Source organism: Podarcis filfolensis, assembly GCF_964270895.1.
Source record: "Podarcis filfolensis genome assembly, chromosome: 7".
Classification (NCBI taxonomy): domain Eukaryota; kingdom Metazoa; phylum Chordata; class Lepidosauria; order Squamata; family Lacertidae; genus Podarcis; species Podarcis filfolensis.
The window spans coordinates 67749689-67768996 of NC_139603.1; the positions used below are offsets into that span (position 1 = coordinate 67749689).

Genomic DNA, 19308 nt, shown 5'->3' on the forward strand with positions numbered 1-19308 from the left:
AGATATGTTCAAAAATGTCTAATAAGGCTTTCTTCAAAAGAAAGCTTTAGGGCAGGGATGGGTCACCTTTTGCAGCCCAAGAGTATCATTCCCTCCTGGGCGACCTTCCAAGAGCCACGTGCCATGTGGTGGGCAGAGCCAGAGAAACAAAACGGGCAGAGATACCGCTTGCCCGAGAAACTTTTTTTAAAAAAAATCACAACAGAAATTAAATGCCAAGACAGTCCTACAACTGAAATGCTACTTAAAGACTTTTGAAAATAGAAGCATTTGCTTCTTTTTTCAACTTAACATAGCCATACATTCAGTCTTTACTGACATAATTTAGACAATAAAATCATAAAAAACATCAATAAAACATTAACTTAGATAGTCAATTGTTATGCCTGAACAATCTGTGATTAGCATTAACTATGGTTTACTGAAACAAACCAACTTCAATCCTTGCCTTTTTTAAAAACACCAACCACGTAATTAATATTAGCCACAGCTGAACGTTAAGACATGACAAATGGCAATTAGTTAAAAATGGAAGTGGATGATTACAATCTCCTCCTTGTGACTACACCAGCAGAGAAGATAGGAGAGGGCTGGAATGCATCAGTCCAAGACTTCTACACAACACTAAATTACGGTCTAGTGTTATGTATGAACTAGGCCATTAAAAGGGATGCCATTTAAACTGCCTTAAAAATTCTGAAACAACCAGTATGAGAGGCACGTAGTATTGCATGGGTGGTATTCAACTAAATTTTACTCGGCGAAGATCCACTAAAATTAATTGACCTAAATTATTAATGCTCATTAATTTCAATGACTCTACTCTGAGTAAAACTTAAGTTGAACAGCACCCTGTATTTTCACTTCATTGTCATTACGAACATCTTCAAAAACCCATGGTGATGGTCCTCTATTAAGACGTATGTTGTATTTGCATGGTCTATGTAGAAATTATGCAATTAGGGCTGCCTATTCTGAATGTGGAATAAGTGAACCAACAACCATAGATGAGCATTAGGTTACATCAGTCCTTTAGCTGTGAACAACAGAAGTTTGATTTTAAAGCACAAAATGCTCATCTCCAAAAATGGTTAACAAAAATTGTTACAGTAAATCTACCTCATCCTAACTAGGAATGCTTGCTGGAGATCTCTCTCAAGTTCTTCTGAAAACTATTTGAATATACAAATGTATCTTAGTTACTATGACAAATCTTGACTTATAAGGAAGTAGGAAAAATCAGCACAGTTTAAAATCTGCCAATTTCAGAAGGGTCTAGGAAAACAAAACTTAATTTAGGCAATGTTATCTACATATTGTTTGTTAACTGCATTTTATACAGAAAGCCACTGGTAGTCCCTTAGAATATGTTCTTCTGTAATAAATATTCCAGATGCCTACACAAGTCAGTCTACGACTCCTGGATCTTTTTAAGCACAAAAGATGAGGGAGAAGGATAGAGGGAAATGAACAGATGAGATGGAGGGTTGAGTACAGCAGCAAAGACAGTTAAATGGAAGGAGTAGGAAGGATGAAAGAAAGGCAGGGGATGAGATGAGAGGGGATGGTGAGCAGGCCAACAAGACATGGAGAGGACAGGAGTAATAGTGATGGTGACAAGTGTATGGACTCCATAAGCAGAACAGGGAACAAGCTAGTCAACTACAAAGCTAAGCTATGCTAGGGAAGACAACATAGCTACAAGCATTCAGTGGGACAAGGTCTATGGCTTCTGGTGACTTCTGTTTCTATCGTATCTTGTTGCATTTTTATTGACTTGATTATATGTTTTTAGATTATAGTCTTATTCTCTATTTTGTTCACTACCCAGAGAGCTCAGAGGCTGAAAGAATAATAAATAAACCCATTTTCCTTCAGAAAAAAAAAACTTATGGGTAGAGCGGAAATTCAAATCCAGATATGCAATCATTGTGTACAGCCCAAGTTCATCCTCTGACTGCCTAAGGAGCCCAATCTTTCTTTGCCCTCACTAATTTTCATGGGTGCCTACTTATAAATGACTCACTTGATGCTGATTTCCAAATGACTTCAGGATGGCAAAATGCCCCCAGTCCTGCACCTGGTATGCTTCTTCCCTTCCCATTTCTGTGCTATGTTACAATTCTCATCACACACTGGTATGTTACAAATCTTAATTGTGCCTATGGTTAGCGGAATGGCACCTATTAATCTTGTTGCACACTGCACATTTGATTGCTTATTTGGTATTTTAATGGACAACAAGAACAGAGGGTGCGTAAGGTGAAGAAAATGCTAAACTATGGTTTTGAATTAAGAATTAAAACTGTTGTTATAAAATAACCCCTCAACCAGTTTATACAATAATTTCCATGGGACAAGGTAAGAATGCACTGCTTGCAACTGTTGCTAAATGAAAACAATAGTATTTAACATTTTAGCACAATTCTTTCATTAAAATATAATATATGTTGGGATAGCCATTTACATATAGGGTTGTGGGGGAAGGGTTCCAAATCCAGAATTATAATACCATTATTATCTGTTATATTTGTCTCTGACTAAAACCCAAATGAGCAATCCATTCACAAGCTCTCATCAGCTGGTAATTGTGATGCTTTATTTAGAATTAATTCTTTGAACGCGGCATATTCTATCTGACAACTTATTCAATGAAGTACAAAATAACATCACTTTGTTTGATTAGCTCCTTTAGATTAAATTCTGTAGATACATTAGTTACTTGGAAGGATGGGGCAGGAATAATACTCAGCTGAAACAAATGTAATACAGGCAAAGCCAGTTTTTGTTTTTCTACATAAAAGCATGAATCGTAAGAATATAAAAATGAAGAGAACATAAATATCTTCATTTTCCTGTAGCATTATTGCTCATGAATTGATATACTGATAAAGTTATAAAGGTTTACTGCAAGTATATAAAACTGAACAGGAGGTAGGTTTATGCCCTACCTAGATAACTGACTGCAACACCCCTCTCATATGCACCCCTGTCATTTCATTCTCTCTCTCTCTCTCTCTCTCTCTCTCTCTCTCTCTCTCTCTGTGTGTGTGTGTGTGTACGCTATTCTTTCAAAATGATTGTGGATGTTTTAAAGGAAGAAGAAGAATAAATATTCCTCTCCTGACACTTTTGGATCTTGCACAAAAGCAAGCAATTGGGGTCTCCCAACACAGGGACAGAATGCATTTCTCCCTAAGAAGCCACCAAAGCCACCATACAGTAAGTGATGGGGGGGAATCATCAACATATACAGATTACTTGCAGCTAGGGATGAAAAATAATTTGATTTGGTTGACACTTTTAAGCAATCTAATTCACGCCTCCCACACTCATACATGGCTCAAAACATAATAATCTTTTGGATTTCACAGTTCTCTGAATTTTAGAATATAATGCTTAGCTCAAAAAAGTACCAAAATGCATATTTTAGGGTAAAATGTGTTTACAAATGCATATACTGAGATGAAATAAATATCTAAATAAGTATTTTGTATTAAAATAACATTTAAATAGGAATTTTGAATAGATTAATATGGAAATGGGATGGATAGGGCTTATGAATGTGAAATTGACATAGACAGGAAGTAGACTGACCTGTCCATCCCTAGCCTGATGATGAACTTAATGTGGACACAGCTCAGTGGATGACAAGGGGACAGTTTGTGGTTCCATCTCAGGCATATCAAGTCAAAAGGCTCTCAGGTAGCAGGCTAGGAAAGGTTTCTCTGAGACCTTGAGAAGCCATTTATAGTTGGCCATTGCCCAATAGTCTGACTTGTTATTAGGCATTCATATGGCCTGCAGTGATGACTCTGCTAGCAAATGCCTTAGTTGGAGGTATTTAAGCAAAGGCTGGGGGGGGGGTCATCTGTATGAGATGCTGCAGTTCCAAGATTTCTGGACTGAGCAGAGGATTGGACTAGATCACTTCCATTGTTCCCTTTCAACTCTAGCATGGTATGATAATGTTCTTAAGTAGGTATTGTAGGGAAAAGCTGGGAACAAGGATCATGTCACAGCAGTGACTTAAACTTGGATCTCCCCTGTTCAACATTTTCAATACTATACTACAGATGAGCAACACTGGGGGGAAAACCCAATTCTCCTCTTCAAGTAATTTTCTCTTTTAAAATTTTAATCTGGCAAAACTCATACCTTCCTGACTTAACAGTTTCATGCCCCCGCCCCAGGGCATGAAACGTGCAGAAAACAGCTCATGTCTACCTTTTGGAGAAATAGGTCCAAAGCTTTCAGAACTGACAAACAAAAGGAAAAGAAAAGGAAAGAAGCTCTGCTTCTACACTAAGAATTACCTTTGCCTCTATTTTTAGCTTTCAAGCACCTGATTAAGGATGACTCATCTTTCACCTTCCTAAAACAGCCATAAAGAACCTCAAAGCTCCAAAACAAAAAGCAAACCCTCTTCACCTTTTCATCCAGAGGGACCACCATATCCATCTTCATCACAAACTCAGGCTATCTAGATCTTGGGTATGTCACAGGATCAAACCCTTCCTCAGGCAAAATACGGCTCATGTTCAAGCACCATTGCATCAAGTAACCAAACTGTGTCTACCACTTGGGAAACTTCAAACAGCTGTCTGGGGGAAACGGAGGCATCTTCTGAGATGTACGTCCTTGGGAAAAGGGCAAGTACGCACCCACTCCTCTGGTTTTCAGTTTTAATTATTCAACTCCACAGTGTGTGAGGCAAACTGAGCATCATTCACCAGTCTGAAAATGATATTAGAACCTGAGGAGTGATTTAGCCTATTTACAGTTGCTATAGAAACAAAAAGGCAGCTATCTGTCTATGGCAATAAAGCAGCAAAAGGAGCTTGACACAACAGTTAAAATGACAGGAACAGAACAGGTTGAACCAGGAGGCTCTTCAGTTCTGCATCAAAAGGTTGTGTAGAAATACATCGTGAATTACAGACCTTACAACAACTGCATATATTAAACCAAGAGTGTTGTTTATGTGTCTGTTTCTGTCTGTGCTGGGGGATATCGACAAAGGGAGCACATAGAAAACTACACCAAGGAACAGCTTCCAAACACATTCTTTTCCTTCAGTTCTAGACCTTGTTTAATCTAGATGTCCCAAGGGTAGAATATTGGCACAATCCAAGTAGTCAGAAGTTGGATGGTATGAAGGAGGAGAAGCTCCAATGTACATGACTCCTATAACAACAAGGCCAGGTCTACACAAACCCAGAAACGAGCAAATTCCTTCCTCACCAGTCATCCCCAGTATGGGTGATGGCAGCAGAACAGTCATGAACTGGTGTCATTGGAGATGAGGAAAGAAAACAAATCAAATATAAAATGCATAAATTGAAAAACACAAAGAAAGAATGCTGTGAGAACAGGGCCTTTGGCAGAATACTATCTTCCCCTGTTGAATGCCACTGTAAACAAAAACGGCTTACTCAGCCTAGTTCACAGTCCATCTTGGTAAATCTTGTTTCCTATAAACTCATAAGAGAGCTGTTCTTTGGAATCCATTTCTCCTCCAACTTAATTTGTTCATCTGCTTTTCTGAGGCTGTGCCTGTACATTTAGTTAAGACATCAAGTAATCTGCTTACGCCTGGCTCAGAGATTCAGAAGTCCCTGCTGACTTGCGCATATCCTACTGCTGTGTATTTCAAATGACAATGATCATATGTACAAATTACCGTTGAACGTGAACCAACATAGTTTCTCCCCAAAGTAAGAGCTGGGATGAGTGTCAAGGTTGTATAGTTCTTTCACACCTCCGCGTATTGTGTATAGAAAGTAACATTCAAAGAGAGAGAGAGAGATCCCACATTTATTTGAATGCAGAATTTTACTTGCAATATACGTAGAACCTTCTAATAAGGTAAATACTGAGATCTGACGGCTGGTATGTTTTCTATGTGCCATCGCACTCTGCCCTCATATGATGCAGAGGGAGAAACAAGCTGTATCAGCGAGGCGCCGATACAGCTTGTTCCTCCCTCTGCATCTTTAAACTGCTATACTGAGGAGTGTAAAGCTGCCCTTACCTCAGCCAAGCGGTTAAAGGAGCCCACAGATTGGTTCTGGCTCCCATGAGCCAGTGGTGGAGTGGGGGCTCTGTGAAACTGCTAAGCTGAGGGGAACGTGTTGGTACTCCCCACAGAGAGCAGTTAAAGGAGCCCCGATGCTCTGCCCGTGAGCAGGGGGAGCACTGGGGCTGTATCAGCTGGGGAGGGGGAACCTTCCCAATCCCCAACTGAGCTGCGCGAACAAGCTGCGTTGTCCCAGCCCATGAGCACGTAGGTGAAACTGCCTCAGTTCCTGAGGTGAGAGCTGGGGCAGTTTCACCAGGTGCAGAGTGCACTGTGATGTTGAAAAACTGATATCGCCCAGACCTAACAAGTGGAGGCCACGGAGGTGTGTGCAGTTCCAGCATTGTGACCCTCTACAAGAAAAAAGGTGACTGCCATGGCTGGAACAACTTCCATGGAATGCCAAGAGCAGAAATGCTTGGACACTGGACATTGCCTTCATAGATCTGACACAGGCCTTTTGACCTCGTCGGCCAAAAAGCAGCCTAATTGTATTAGAAATCAATTTATCTGTATGCAAAACAAGTAAGATACACCCTAATAATCTTTCTCTGAGTTCTTTTGTTAGAGCAAACTCTCAAACTCTCTGAAGACTATAATGCAGGCCTCAACACTGGGGCGGCAATGTAGCTCAATGATACAGGACATGATTGACATACAGAAAGTCCCAAGATTAACTGCTGGCATCTCCACTTTAAAAGATAAACAGCAACTGATAGGAAAGACTTTGGCCCAATACCCTTCAGAGCTCCTACAAGCTGCTAATAGGCTAGATGGACAATTAGTCATAAGGCAGCTTCCTAAGTTCCACATTACGCATTCATCATCTTTTTTATAATCATCTGGCTTAATTCATATGTGACATGTTGTTTCTGAGTCTTTCTTAGCTCTCTTTCATAGGCTAATTCCATCACAAACCGCGTAGGACAGCTGCTCCACGTGGCTAACCATTTGTATTCATGTTGCCATACTATTGCTGTTGAGCCGAGGTGCCAGCTTGCGAAGATGATGGGAGGGGGGAGAGACAACATGTTCGGGACATTGGGAGGAGCTGGGGTCAGAACTGAGCATGGCGGCTGTGCAGCTAAATGGCCGGCAGCTCCTCCTCCACCTCCTCTTGGCACCATCACTGACAGGAGGCTGCTTCAACCCTCCTTCCCCTCCATGGCAGGAGGAGGAGAAGGAGCCGGGCCCTGGAAGCACGCCACACTCTGCTTTGCTCTTTGGCTCCATGCTTTTGGGGCATGGGGAGCCCAGCCCCTATCCCAAAAATATAGGAGGCGCCAAAAGGGCTTGGACCCTAGGAGCCAGCGCCCTGCTGCAAAGGTTTCCTCTAGATAGTTGTGCAATATGTATGGAGAAATATATGTATTACAGACTGAGGTGTGGCAAAACTGCCATGTGGAATTAATGCAAAGCAGCCTCCATGCTGATTGTTGTTTGTGTGAAATGAGACTCACCCTATGAAATCATAAGTTTCTCCTTGTGTTTCACCTTCACTTTCCATCTCAGACTTCACAAACTTCCTTCCATGTGAGGCCTACCAAATTGACAAATGCAGCTAGAGCGCTTCATTCAGCCAATCAAGATTATTAATGGCAAAGATCACCAGCTGGTTGTTATTTGACACAACTGTAGCAAAACAGGAAACTTCTCTGAATAAATGGTGCTACAAAATGATTCTATAACAGAAAATTATTTCTTATGATCCTTAAACTTGCTTGCAACAGCATAAAATGGGAGATAGCCAACTGTTGCTGAAGAAAGCAGAATTGTGATACAGCAAGCCATGGAAATCCCAGGCAAGAATCAGCTCTGAACTTACTTTTTCCTAAAAAAAACAGAAACCCACTGTATTTTGTCTTCAGCAACATCGTTCTTGCTGCAGAATGATACATATAGTTAATGGCATTCAAAAACACAGTAAAGGAATAAACTGCTGACAGTTCAGCATGGTTCTCTACAATTCCCTCCAGCTGAACGAACCAACAAGTGGCTTAGGAAGTTATGAGGAAATCCAAATGAAGTGATTTTTCCAGGTTGCCCCACTACTAACACTGTATAATAAATGTAAACATGAAGAGCGATATCATTTCATCTCTGCTGTTCACCTTTCCAATGACCTTTAAGAAAATACCCTGCAGCCAAATTTGGAAGGGAAAAAAGCATACGAATCATGCAGGCGGGATAATATTACATCCTTACCTACCAGCGAAACACCTTTAATACATTAATCTCTCCTGAAATAAAAATAAATATAGTAATATGTGAAAGATGGAACTAACACATAGCCATGTTAATTAAAACAGAACTTGTGCATGCAAGCATTTTGAATTCTATTTATTTAAGCATCGTTGCTGAGGCAATTATAATCTATTAGAAGGATCATTTTTAATTCCATTGCATTTATTAGTAGCTAGTGATGGGTAGAACATTTTGAAAAGAATGGTGAAAACTAAATGGGTAGCATCCACAACTCTGAAGATAAGCAATTGTAATTCAAAGATAAGCAATTGTAGCTACAAAAAATAGGATTGATAATCCAAGAGGCTAAACAAGCTAGTACTATGGAAACAAAGAAAGACACGCTTTGCCAGTATCAGTATCAGTATTCTCTTGTATCAAGCAAGAGAAGCAAACTATATCAGAGAGAGAATACAGCTTTGGATCCTACCCGCCACCAACAGCATTTAGACATCCTCTTCAAAATTAGTGCTGATATGTAGCTCCAAGGACGAAAAACAGTCTATGAAGAAATTTGTATATTATTCATAGCAGAAGTGGCAGCTAAGAAGGTACAGAGCAGCAGACCACTCACCTATAACCACAGTTTGCAGACAATCTTTATGAAATATTTTCATTCATGATTTTTAAAATAATGTTATAAAGCAAAATGTTTTCTAAAGGTGCTGCTTACTATCCTGACATAACTGTTTCTTATTTCTGAATTTATTTTTTGGCAAAATTGGTCACAGCTATGTCTTATATACCTATCATTTGCTGATAATGTTTTTATGTGTTGCTTATGTGTATCATAAATATTATAACACTTACAACACTGTCTGGAATGTTGGCGGGCACAACATCTGTTTTACATGAGTGTACATGAAGTACACTCTGAGTATTTTATTTTCTATCATGTTTGATGCTGTTAAATCAAATAAGGGGGGATGAAGGTTTTATGGTCATATTTGCGGGGTTGGAATAGATGACCTTTGGGGGTCCCTTCTAACTCTACCATTCTATGATTCTGTGGTTCTATAATATTGGGGGGGGTTAATCCTGGTGTTTATTTTGCTCTAGGAGGCTTAGTTAGGTCTAAATCAAGTATAAACTTCCAGAGTTAATGCAAATTACATTACTTTTGTTAAATGAGTCTAGAGGGCTGTGAAAATTTGTGTCCCAGGCCTTTTAGACTTTTCTACCCATGCACTATCTGGAACCAAAGTGTTGCATTGGTTTCCAGATGTGAAATATTTTGGCATTATTTTCAGCTCTCCCACCCCACTAAAGTACCTGCCGAGAGAACTAGTCACAAAGTGGGAGCTCTCCAAGGTCCTGCAGGTACTTTGGGTGCCAGGAACACTCAATGGGACACAGCTGGGCTTCTGCTGTAAGCCTTAGAGCAGGGCAATAGCAGATGTTCTTGCACAAACTTGTGCACTTTCCTTATTTGTCAAGGTCAGACTTTCATATCTCTCAGTCATAAAAAATTGTTTTGTTATTGTCTCTATTCCAAACCGGAGTCCACCTGGCAGTGTGCTACCAATCATCCTTGTCTCTGATCCCACTCAGATACGACTATGTTTGAAATAAAATATTGTCAATCTTTGTTTACCCATAAACTTATATCCATACATTTAAAAAGCATGTGATACCCCTTCTAGAACAAATTCTCAGAGCGCTATATACTATTGAAGTTATTATCATTTTGCTAAAGATGAAATCTAAAAAACTATAGGGCCAAAGCATGGTTGTGGAAGCTAGCCAATGACAAAAATCTGACAAGTTAATCAACTCACATTACCCCAATGTATACACACCATGGCTGCTTTTATGTCAGATGACTTTTGCCACTCTTAAAGGTCAAGCTACAGTTGACAAATATTTATAGCTTCAAAAGGAATATGGTTTCACTAGAAGGGAGTTAACAAGTCTGTGTCTTACTTTGTAGACTTGTTACACTTTTTCAAATTCATTTTATTATTTTCAAATGGCACACATATGTCTTGATTAAAATTTTCACACACACTGATATTATATACATTTAACAAGCCACCCAACAAGATGATGTGCCGAAAGTTTTATCTGTTACAGATTTGCTATTTGTGGCCTGAAACTAATTGAGCTTTTAGAACTGAACTGTCAATTTTTGAACTTTAACTGGTTGTTCTTGTTCTCTAAGAAGTTATTAATATAGCAACATATAACAGAGGCCATGTTCTCAAGTAATGTGCTAGTAAAGGTAAAGGGACCCCTGACCATTAGGTCCAGTCGTGACCGACTCTGGGGTTGCAGCGCTCATCTCACTTTATTGGCCGAGGGAGCCGGCGTACAGCTTCCGGGTCATGTGGCCAGCATGACTAAGCCGCTTCTGGTGAACCAGAACAGCGCATGGAAATGCCATTTACCTTCCCTTCGGAGAGGTACCTATTTATCTACTTGCACTTTGACGTGCTTTCAAACTGCTAGGTTGGCAGGAGCAGGGACCAAGCAACGGGAATCCCTCTCACGGGGATTCGAACTGCCGACCTTCTGATCGGCAAGTCCTAGGCTCTGTGGTTTAACCCACAGCGCCACCCGCGTCCCTCAAGTAATGTGCTAGAACTAAATTATTTGGGATGAACTTACTGCACTGTCATTTCCATGTCAAAGTTATACTCAATTATATCAATTTAAACATTGCTTTAACTTAGTTCATTCACCTAACTTAAATGAACTAAAATTTCAAAGATTATTAGCTGAAGGCAGAGGGTGGGAATTACAGCATCTTATCTGAAACAATGTTTTAATGCAATACAAGTGCATGTTTTAGTAAACTGCTATTATGATTATTACCCATTTAGATATGGCTGAAAACTACATGGTCTCCAGCTTATGTTCAGGAAGAGATACAAGAACACCATTTTTACAGGTATGCTTATAAAAATCTGTGAGTAGTTTAATTTGGAAGTCCTGGACAGCAACTCCAAGCAATCCTTGACCATGTAAAATGTATTATAAATAGTTCCATGTGCAACATTCATTTGGAAGCTCACTGGAGACGAATAATGACCTTGTATTTTGTTCTCATTTACTCTGAATTAGCCAAACCTCCTGTTTCCAATACACCTGGCATGGTTTAATTACAGCAAACAAAACATCATTTAAACAAAAGGTGACCTTGAACATAATCTATCAAAACACTAGTTAGCTTTAAAAGTTTGCAGTTTTTAACAAACTGCCAAGACATGCAAGAGCAATTTTCTATATAAGTTCATACATCTTTTAAAGCAACACATTTACCACATTTAAGAAACATCTGTATATGCTTCTTAAAACTGCAAGGGTTTCTTCTTTATTAATTCAAACCCTTAGATTTCAATAGCCATATAAAATACAGCTTGTGTGTAAATATTAAGGTCATACTAAATACGGTTCAAAATGTTGTAGAGTGATGGTTTGTTAACCTTGGTAACCCCTTAAATAGCTTTAGGGTTTTTGTTTTTTATAAAAAGGCAGTCGTGCCCCTTACCCACATACTGGAATCCCTGTTCTCCAATGAGACATTAAAACTTAAAGGAGGTAACCAACATTATTTCGGGAATATATCTACTTTGGCTCAATGCATAAGCAACAAACAGTGATGTTGACAATGTATCAGCCCTTAACAAAAGTAAACAAAACAGATCCCTGCTGAAAGTTTGTATATGGAACCTAGACAAGGAAAACACAACAGAGGGGAATGGGGGTCAGAGAAGCAAAGGGAAATTTGCACAGGGTTATGGCAATGCAGTTGTACCACCTGAAGGTAAGTTTACAGTGAACAAAGATCAGTACTTCTGTAATAGCTACCTCACTTGAGTACTGCGTACATGTTCTAAATTACATCAATAATATCATGGCAATCCATTGTGAGCTATTTATTTGCATGGTGAGCTATTTATTTGCATCTGCACAATGGGAAACTACTCATGCATGTCTACACCTTAATTCTGCATACTCTGACAGATGCATATAGGATTTGTCCATAGATGGCCAGTTTAAATCAGTGGGAAGTGCAGCAGCCAATCTGAATGTACATACTAAGGCAATTTAAGGGCATTTTTAAATCACTGGTCATGCTCCTGGAGTGTGTGATGGCTGTAGGCAGATCTTTGCTCATGTTATGTACTGTATGTCTGAACTTTGCAGATAAAATGGGTCACATTCACTTCCAACGTAAATGGCTCATTAACTGTAAATCCTAGGCAGGAGATGGCCGTGGCCTCCAGCAGTCTGATTTGCTTGGCTGAGCTTTTGTCATTGCTTAAGGGTGCAGACAAGGCCCTTAGGATTTGATCAACTACCTGTGCACTTGATCCTTACCTTTTGTGGCTGGTTCATGCTAGGCTAGGAAGCTTGCCCGAGATGGTACACAGGTAAACACCTCTCCAAGATCAAAGGAATGGCAATACCTTTGGGTCATTATTAAACTCTGACCCAAAATAACTATCAGTAAATTTCCAACCTACTTTTTTAAAGCAAGGTAGTGAAGTTTTCATAGTCAATCCTTCTCCTCTCCTCCCTCCACATCATAATTGCTCACAGCACTTTAACTATGTGGTCTTTATTACTGCTACATGGAAATCATTGGTGCTGGCATAGACTAGTTGGTTTATTCTGCACATATATTTGTCTCCAAGTTTGGCTCAAAGTATTACTTGGAGCTGCAAAGACTAAAATTCAAGCTAAATTATGAGAGACAGTTTCAAGGCAGCTCTTAGATTCTGCTATTCCAGGCCCTACCAGCAGCTGCCAATCTCAAACAGTTCCCAGGAGCAGTTGGAGGGGGGCTTTCTGTCCATTGAAGTCCTGGGACGATTGCTGTTTACATGCTATTGGGCTCTCATGATTACAGTTCATTAGTACAGCAGATTTGAAGCATTAAAGCTTCTAAACAACCACGGGTATGTTTCCGTGGGAAATCTACCCATATGCCATGTGACTTGTAAGGATCAGGTAGACATCTAATCCTCACACATGACATGGTGCCCATTTCCTAGCCATGGTAGAGCCAATATGGATAGTAGAAGCATCATGGGACTTTGTCAGGCACAGCAACCTCCTCCTCTACCTGGAATGCTTGAACACGCAAGAAAAGTACTCTACATATGCGAAGCATCAATATACCACCTTTGCTTCTTCCTTTCTATTAAATGGGACTTCTACTGCATTTCCTGTGGAGTACTGGAGTGTAACCTGGGAACCCACAATTCTTCTGTGTAGATTAACGTTAGAAATTCAACAAAGCCACATGCCCCACAGCAGGAAGCTGTGAAGGGGGTTCAAACAGATTGCAGAAATATGGCAGAAGGGCTAAGAGCTATTATTCAGTTCCTCGCTCTCCCCACCCTACACCGCCCCCATGAAAAATAGTAGGCTTCAACTTGAATAGTTTCCAACTTCTAACAGTTAAATGTTATGAAAATAATTCTGAGCTGGAATTGTTAGGAAATATGATAGAGCAAGATTTGGACTGGGCATTACTCAGACAGGACATTACTATCTCACAATAGAAAAACTAATTGCCCCACTGTAGGTGCTCACTGCTTTCTATCTAACTGCTCTAATCGGTCACCAGGAATCACTGGTTGGAGAATGAAAGTAAGCCACGCCCACTCCAAGTGAGTGGCCAAACAAATCATAGTTTTAAAGCAAAGCTGCTGGGTTTGGACATAATGCCAACCCATAGTTCATAAGCCTAACAACAAACCATGTCTTCACATCATGGTTTTGTTTCCAGAAAACAAACTATGGCTTGGCATTATGTGTAAACTAGACCAATGTACACAAATTCATGAGCTTAAGAAGAAGAGAGGGAAAAATTCAACAGGCTCACAAAAGGATGTTCACATATGGATTCTCCTCCTCTATCTGGAAATGCTAACACATTTTATAAAATGCAACTCATTGGTTACCTAATAAATTAAAATGTGTCAGAAAAGGTAGGTCACTGATATTTTAATTAATGTTGTGAATACCATTTGATTAGCTGCCTCTTCAAACAGTAATCAGCCTGGCAGGTTTGAAAGCGATATTTTTGACAAGTGATTATACAACACTAATAGAAGACAATTACCTGTCACAGAACAGAGTACCAGGGTGCTGTCGAGAAGTACCTGCAAGTCTTCAGGTACATTTAAGGTTAAGGAACTTATGGTCCTTAATCATACTAGCAGAAAAAAAGTAGCTCAGTGCTATCAAAACTTTGTTTCCATTGAAGAATTTAGAATCCTTGGGGAAGTCATTTAATTAGAAATACTGGAAACAGTTTTCAGCTGATGGCTTATTAGCAAGCTACCTGAGCCTGGATTAGAAAGCAAAGATCTTTCTAGTGGAACTTGTTAAAATAGTTTTCTTACTCTCAAGCATGAAAGCAAGGGAGCCAATTTAAAATTTTATTTATTATAGAATTTATATCTATACAGCAAGTCCTTATACTTTATTGTCACTAAGCCAAAGTACATGTAATTGAAATAATTGTATATTCTTCTCCTGCCTACCCATTCCTCCATTTCCCCCTTTTTCTGTTTTGTTTCCTTATAGCTATTTTAATCTGTAAACCCCTTGGGACACAGGCCTGTCATAACTGTTATTTGTAAAGCACCAGGCACATGGGTGGCCCTGAATAAATAAATAAATGCAATTTTCAATCATTCCCCAACTTAAGAGAAAAAGGCAGCTAAATTTGACAAGTAATTTAAACAAAGACAAGGTCTAAGAAAGGATCCACATTGCAGTCTTTATTTCAGGTTCTATGCTACAATTTCTTTTTGTTCAGTACAACAGATGGATAATGTAATTAGTTCTCTCAATCAGTGCAGATTATCACAGCAAATCATTGCAGTGGTTAGTAATTTTTGCCCAATCAGCATCTGCTGCAATCACACCAAAATTCACCGTTTCATGAAGTGCTTTGTATTAGGGCTTGCTTACACCTCCATTTTCAAATCAGCTGCCATTTGCAATTCAGGACAAGTAGATTGATCTTCAAGGTTCTTACTATACAGTGGTGCCTCGGGTAAAGTACTTAATTCGTTCCGGAGGTCCGTTCTTAACCTGAAACTGTTCTCAACCTGAAGCACCACTTTAGCTAATGGGGCCTCCTGCTGCCGCCACGCCGCCGGAGCACGATTTCTGTTCTCATCCTGAAGCAAAGTTCTTAACCCAAGGTACTATTTCTGGGTTAGCGGAGTCTATAACCTGAAGCGTATGTAACCCGGGGTACCACTGTACTGGACCTTTTTCTTTAAATTCTTAATATAGTGTGAGAAGCTTTATTCCAGAGGCGGGTAACCTCCACTCTGCAGGCATAATTAGGTGCTGATCTCAAAGGCCACTTCCCCCAAACCACACCTACTTTTCCCTCACCAGGTGTCACATGGGAAATCGAATGTGGACCAAGTAAACTCGTGACTCTGAAGGATAAATCAGGAGCTTAAAGCAAGCTCCCAATTGTTCATTTGCAAGTGACAAACTCAGACAGCTAACAATTAAGACCCACTGGGATTGGATGCAGAAGCAAATTCCCTGCCCAGTTCATTCTGGGCCAATTATTCAGCTGGTGCTGACAGTGTGCCTTCAAAGGGGCCCCTTCGAAGTTGTCACCTGATTGTTGTCCCTGGGGTGCTGGAGAAAAGGATCCTGCCCACCCACCCACTGGATCCCGTTCCCCTCCCTGCTTCACTCATTGGGCTTCTGCACAGGAAGAGTGAAAACCAATATAGCTCAGCCCAAAACAAACAAATGAGCTTGCCTGCGACGTGGCTCCAAACTGCCATGCCACATAGATTCCCTGACATAGCTGGGAAGCGAACATACAACCAGTGTCCAAAAACAGATAAGCGGAAACAAAGCATTCTTTAAAATATATATATATGCAAGCCAGAATTGTACTATGGCAAGCAAATAGGCTGACAGAGCTACTGAATAATGTGTTTCAGATATTCTGCTAAGCAAGAATTAAACTGAATCAGGTACAAAATATTGGTAAAGGGAGCTAGAAAGAAACCAGCCTAGCAGTGGGCACCACTTTGAAATCAACTCCCTTCTTATCTCTGCTAACCAAGAAGATGAGTCCAGAAACTTCATTCTCTTTGCTCTACTGGAAATGGAAGATAAAAAACCCTGTTAAATACTGCTAGATTTTAAAACGGCAAGCCCCCTCTTAATCTCTGTACTCAACAAGAGCAGAGATAGAAAAAAATTGCCCTGCCTCCCCCTGGATTAGGAACACCACCCCAGGTGCTGTTTGTTTCCAGAAGCTTTAATGCTCAATCAGTACCAGACATATGCAAATCACCAGTCAAAGGCACAGCAGGCCATACACATCTCTACTCAAAGGCATAGGTATACAAGGGCACAAGCAAAGAAGCTGATCCAGCAACACATCCCTTGCTTTCCTGTTAGGCACAACTTAGCACAGCAATTTAGCACTGCCCCTTGAAAGCTGTCTGCACTAGTGTCTCCGGGAACTGGGTGATGGGGGCGCTGTTCCCACTTCCAGAGAGGCGAGGGGTCAAGCACAGCATCCCCCTCTGGAGAGACAGGGGCAGACCCTGTATCTGACTCCAAAGGTAGGGTGGCTGGGCCAAGAGGCACAGTAAGAGCTTCAGAACAGGACTCTTGAAAACCATGGAACTCGCAGCTTTCCACTCTGATTGACAGGGCATGACAGTAAGTTGAGGGAAATTCCCCCCACACACATGCACACTCTGGGCCTCCCTAGGATTCTCAGCATCAAGCTCCTCTGGGTCAGAACACAACCTCCCAAGCCCACTGGAGTCGTCCCCGGGGTCCATAGCAAACCACCCCTTTGCGATATCCTGACTTGACCAACCGGTGATGTCTTATGTTCTGTTTGGTGAAAAGATTTTCACAAATTGCTTCTGAGCTACCACTCAGTGGTATAAGATTCTACAAAAATAAACCCCAAAGCACCCAAAATACTTGGAGTTTCTTTTTTTAAAAAAAGTTTGTATACTTTTCTTTTCCTAAAACACCCAAAACTTTGTAAGGGTTATAAGCATGATGAGATATGTACTGTATATATAAACTACAGTGACTGTGATGGAGTCTGCAAAACAAACATTTTCCCTAGCTCTCCAGTTTAGAAATGAATTTAAACAGATTTTTAAATAGGTTTTGAGCTATTCTTCTTTGAAACGCCTCAAGCAAAAAAGCAGCTCTAGGTGTATTTGGCCCCTTGTATGGATTTGAGATAAAACAGTTCCAAAAATTCCTGGCAACGGCAAAAATATATGCACAAGGAAGTTTTATCCTTACAACACCCCCAACCTTTTAAAAGAATACATTTTAAGTGCTTGGTCCTAAGTATTTTAATAAGAAAGCTGTTCACCTACACTATTGTAGAATTCAGGAAGACACAGTGATCAGCATTTTTCCCCTCTTTCTGACAGGAGTGAATGAGGAAATAAGAATACTATTGTGCACAAATTCCAAAGGAGGGAGAGGCTGAAACAGTTACTTGGGTGCAGGACCAGTTATCTTTGCTACCCAGGGATTCCAGGCTAAAAGGGAAGTTGCTGAGAAAGTGACCAAGAAAATACTTGTATACCACAATTTCATAAAAATATCAAAGCAATTTACAACAATCATATATATACAGAATAAAACCACATAAAAATCTTACAGGGCTGGATATCTCTTCCCTTCCTTTGATGGTAGCTCCTTCAGCTTGTTTACAGCAATTCAAAGGATGCACTGCAGCTAGTAAAAGAGCTTTTCTTAAGTAAATGTCCACTGTGCTTTACATCCTAACCAGAAGTAAGCCGCAGAGTTCAAAAGAGCTTATTCCCATGGAAGTATGCATAGGATAGCAGTCTTAGAGGAATATGGTGAAGAGCCAAAATTTGCAATCAATCAGTACTATAATGGGAATGCAGCAACTTTCTCCACTCTTCAAAAACAGGCTTTTAATCATTTTAATTGAATTTTTGGAGTATTCTGGAAACCCTAAATGAACCCTAAATGAAGGATTTTACATGCCAAAGGATTAATCATAAATTCTGATTTTTTTAAAAAGTCTAGAAGAGCTTTCACAAGCACTGTGTAAGCAGAGTTTCACAGTGATCTAACTTTAAAAGCTGCAGCTATAGAGTATAGCATAGCCTGTGAAAATTCATGACACAGGAGTTTTTCTTTAAGGTGTCGCAGGACTTTCACTTCTTCAAAAACTCATCATTAGTTGGTCCAGAACAGAGCCGCAAGATTATTAACGGGGACAGGGCACTTATACATTGGGAATATTATGCCTGAGTTTAGTCAGCTACTCCAGCTCTTAGTCCATCTCCTGGTCCAATTTAAAATGTTGGTTTTAACTTTAAGAGCCCTAAATGGCTTGGGATTTAGTTACCAGAAGGGCACCTACTCAGTCCTGATCATCATCTTTTCAAACACAGCTCTGAATGTCGCCATCAAATGATTTTTGGTAGTGGCACTCTGCTTCCTGGAATGGTTGCCTGGCGCCATCTTTGTGGTCTTCTGAGCCTTTTAAATAACATGCATCTGATTGTCTAGCCTCATTTTAAAATATGTTTTGTCATTGTTTACTTTTAATAAAGTTTATTGTTTTATGTTGTATTTTTATTGTTGTATCTGTTTTGTGAGCCACCTATAAAACGTTTTTAAATATAATACATAAATATTTGAGCCTAATATAATATATTTGCAAGAGCAACAAAAAGCCATAAAAATAGAAATAACACAGTTAAAAGCTTAAAAAATGAATCATGGTTTCAAAGTTTTTAGAAAGTCATATGCTCATTAACACAGATAAAGCCTACATTATTAATATATCCTACAGTCAGAAGAAACTGGAATCTATTCTGAAAATGAATATAAATGTTTTGGCAGTGTCATGGTGGAATTGGACATCATAGATAATAAATGTTGACTACCAGGGGCAACCAGTATTTTCTGGAATGCTGTAGATATAGCTATGTAGATGCTGTGCATTGTTTCTCTTG

At 39.9% G+C, this 19308-nt stretch overlaps 1 protein-coding gene across 1 annotated transcript in view; it reads right to left on the bottom strand.

The window, feature by feature from the left end:
* Positions 1–19308, bottom strand: part of STK3 (serine/threonine kinase 3) — a 111458-nt gene that overhangs the window by 13744 nt on the left and 78406 nt on the right. The gene's annotated exons all lie outside the window — the stretch shown is intronic.